The sequence below is a fragment of the Micromys minutus genome (assembly GCF_963924665.1).
Source record: "Micromys minutus genome assembly, chromosome: 1".
Taxonomy (NCBI): domain Eukaryota; kingdom Metazoa; phylum Chordata; class Mammalia; order Rodentia; family Muridae; genus Micromys; species Micromys minutus.
Genome location: NC_137969.1, coordinates 45161176 through 45165108, shown reverse-complemented (window position 1 = coordinate 45165108; position 3933 = coordinate 45161176). Strand labels below are relative to the sequence as shown.

General features: G+C 44.7%; 1 pseudogene across 1 annotated transcript; it reads left to right on the top strand.

The window, feature by feature from the left end:
- The first annotated feature begins 2354 nt into the window (after window positions 1–2354).
- On the top strand, window positions 2355–3641 carry LOC308430977 (SERPINE1 mRNA-binding protein 1-like; annotated as a pseudogene). Its single transcript has one exon. The product of its transcript is annotated as an SERPINE1 mRNA-binding protein 1-like (transcript).
- Window positions 3642–3933: the final 292 nt, after the last annotated feature.

Here is a 3933-nt window from a genome sequence, read left to right as displayed (position 1 = left end):
CTTATGCACTGCTGAAGTAAGCTGGGCATTGCATTCCTGATCAGTGAGTGCTTTAAAAACATTGCTTGATGTTACACCCTATTTTATTTGGAATATCTTGTTTTGGAAGCAGGCATCTCTAGTTTCTTTGGCACCCTGTACTCCAGGCTAGCTGACCCTTGACCTTCCCGGTGGCTCTCCTATCTCCAGCTTCTGTCTCACTGTAGGAGTGCTGGCATTGTGGATGCAGATTGAATGCAGGTTATCACGCTTCATCTGCCACACCATCTCACCAGGCCTGTATTTTACAATTCTGAGAGAGAGAAGACTGGTATGAAATCTGTTCTATAGCCTGGGCTGCTCTCAAATTCCTGATTCTTCTGCTTTTGCTTCTCAAGGGTTGGGAGAATGGGTGTGCACACCCACAATCCTCTCCTCTTCTCTTAAAGACACTGACTTAAATATTCTCTAAGATCCTTTGCAGTTCTGTGCACTGTCTTTTCTGTGATCAAACTACCTTCCAAAATATAATAAGCAAATGGTTTCAAATGCTGCCTTTCTTTTTCAAGCCTAAAGACAATCCTCCTGTTCATAAGAGGAAAAGTGAAACTTCCTTCTGAAAATAACAGTGTTCAGAAGCTAACTGCTTCGCTTGGGCCTGTCCCACTGTTAGCCATGTGCAGGCTTCTAGTGAGGCAACATTCCAGTTGAACTGTCAAAGACCAGAGAGTGAATTGTTCAAAATATCAACTAGCATTGTACAATTACACTAATTCTTAATGGCAGAAATGCTCTAAACTTGCTGAAATAAGTTGTTTCACTGTTCTGAAGGACTTTAGCAGTTTCCAGACACATAGAGCTTGGTACCCCCCCAAAATAAGGTTATCTATGACAGACTTCTCTTCTTTGTGGAAGCCCGCGCTGTTGAGAAATCCTGAGCCATCACTCCTGGCTCACCTGATTTTCGCACCTACCTAGTTTCAGTGGGATGAGTTTGCAGCGGTGGGACAGATGCTTCAGTTGTTAAGAGACTTCTGCTCTTTTAGAGGACCCGAGCTCAGCTCTCTGCACACACTTGGGGTGGAGTGGTTCTTAATTGCCTCTAACTGCAGTTCCAGAGGATCTGAGAACCTCTTCTGGCCTCCTTGGGCACCAGCACACATTTGATAGCCATTTATATAGACATTTTTTAAAAAAGCTTAAAATGCTTTTGAGGCATGGCATATACGGTGGTTTGAATGAGAATGGCCTCCATAGGCTCACAGATTTGACTCTCTGGTCCTTGATTAGTGGAGCTGTTTGGGAAGGATGGAAGAGAAGTGTGGCCTTGTTGGAGAATGTGTGACCTTGTTGGTACTGTGTCATTGGGGGTGGGCTTTCAGTTTTAAAAGCCCATGCCATGCCCTCTCAACTTGCAGATCGAATGTGAGCTCTCAGCTGAGGTTCCAGCGCCATGGCGGCCTGTCTGCCAGCACCACTCCCCTCTGTGACTCATGAGTAACCCTCTGAAACTGTAAGCAAGCCCCCAGTTAAATGCTTTCTTTTAAAAGTTGCCTTGTTCATGGTAGTGCACACCTTTTATCCTAGCACCTTTAATCTGAGAGGCAGAGACTGGCAGATCTCTGTGAGTTCGAGGCTTGCCAGGTCTTTATAGTGGGTTCCATGACAGTCAGAACTACATAGAGGAGCCCTGTCTTAATAATAAAAAAAAAGTTTCTTGATCCAGGGTGTCTCCTCACAGCAGTAAAACAATAACTAAGACAACATGATAATTCCTCAGTGAACGCACCCGTTTTCTTCTCCTTCCTACTTCTCTTCCCTTCTTATCACCCTTCCTCACCCCTTCCTTTCTTCCCTCCTTCCTGCCCTCCTCTTCCTTATTCTCTCATTCATTCTTTCTCGTGCCTTACTGTATTTAGGTTATATGAAACATTACTGTTCAAAGAAGGAGAGCCAGCCAGAGTGAGTCAGTTACTGCTGAAGTTTCCACAGGAGCTGATAGGTAGATGACGTCATGAGTAAGTGAGCTGATAGGTAGATGACGTCATGAGTAAGTGAGCTGATAGGTAGATGATGTCATGAGTAAGTGAGCTGATAGGTAGATGACGTAGGTAGATGATGTCATGAGTAAGTGAGTTGATAGGTAGATGATGTCATGAGTAAGTGAAATTTTAGATGCATCCACCTTGCAAAGAAGACCGGGACTTAATAGGTTCCAGGAAAGATTCTGTTTCTTTTTCATTGGAACTTAATTTCAGCAGAAACAGAGAAGTAATATAAAAACCAATAGTGGGTTTAAAAAGAAATGTTCTCTTATCTTGTGGGAAGAGCTGAAGCAGGCGCTTTTGGCTCGAACGCGCCGCCGAGCCACCATCATGCCTGGGCACCTACAGGAAGGCTTCGGCTGCGTGGTCACCAACCGATTCGACCAGCTATTTGACGACGAATCGGATCCTTTCGAGGTACTGAAGGCAGCAGAGAACAAGAAAAAAGAAGCCAGCGTTGGGGGCCCCGGGGCCAAGCTCAGGCCCCGGCCCAGACCAGACCAACTCCAACGCGGCAGGCAAACAGTTGCATAAAGAGTCCCAGAAAGACCGCAAGAACCCGCTGCCCCCCAGCGTCGGCGTGGTTGACAAAAAGGAGGAGACGCAGCCACCGGTGGCGCTTAAGAAAGAAGGAATAAGGCGAGTTGGAAAAAGACCCGATCAACAACTTCAGGGTGATGGGAAAATAATTGATAGGAGACCAGAATGGCGACCACCTCGTGAAAGAAGATTTGAAAAGCCACTTGAAGAAAAAAGGTGAAGGAGGTGAATTTTCAGTTGATAGACCGATTATCGAACGGCCTATCCGAGGCCGAGGTGGTCTTGGAAGGGGTCGAGGAGGCCGTGGACGTGGAATGGACCACCGAGGTGATGGATTTGATTCTCGTGGCAAGCGTGAATTTGATAGGCATAGTGGAAGTGATAGATCTGGCCTGAAGCATGAGGACAAACGCGGAGGTAGCGGATCTCACAACTGGGGAACTGTCAAAGATGAATTAACTGATTTGGATCAATCAAATGTGACTGAGGAAACACCTGAAGGTGAAGAGCACCCAGTGGCAGACACTGAAAATAAGGAGAACGAAGCTGAAGAGGTTAAGGAAGAGGGTCCAAAAGAGATGACTTTGGATGAGGGGAAAGCTATTCAAAATAAAGACCGAGCAAAAGTAGAATTTAATATCCGAAAACCAAATGAAGGTGCGGATGGACAATGGAAAAAGGGATTTGTTCTGCATAAATCAAAAAGTGAAGAGGCCCATGCTGAAGATTCAGCTATGGACCATTATTTCCGAAAGCCAGCAAATGATATAACGTCTCAACTGGAGATCAGTTTTGGAGACCTAGGCCGCCCAGGACGTGGTGGCAGAGGAGGACGTGGTGGACGTGGGCGTGGTGGTCGTCCAAACCGTGGCAGCAGGACTGATAAGTCAAGGGCTTCTGCTCCTGATGTAGATGACCCAGGGGCATCCCCAGCTCTGGCCTAACTGGATGCCACAATACTACACTGGTTCCTTTGTGGACCCTCCTGTTCAAAGCTTTTGCATGCTTAAGGATCCCAAACAACTAAGAATTAAAAAAAAAAAAAAAAAAAAAAAAAAAAGACTGTCATTCATACCATTCACACCTAAAGACTGAATTTTATCTGTTTTGAAAACGAACTTCTCTAGCTACACAGAAGTAACAAACATGTTAGTCATTTTTGTATTTAGAAATGTATTGGTAGCAGGGATGTTTTCATAATTTTCAGAGATTATGCATTCTTCATGAATACTTTTGTATTGCTGCTTGCAAATATGCATTTCCAAACTTGAAATATAGGTGTGAACAGTGTACCAGTTTAAAGCTTTCACTCCATTTGTGTTTTTTAATTAAGGATTTAGATGTTCCTTCAATTACAAGCTGGTTTTAA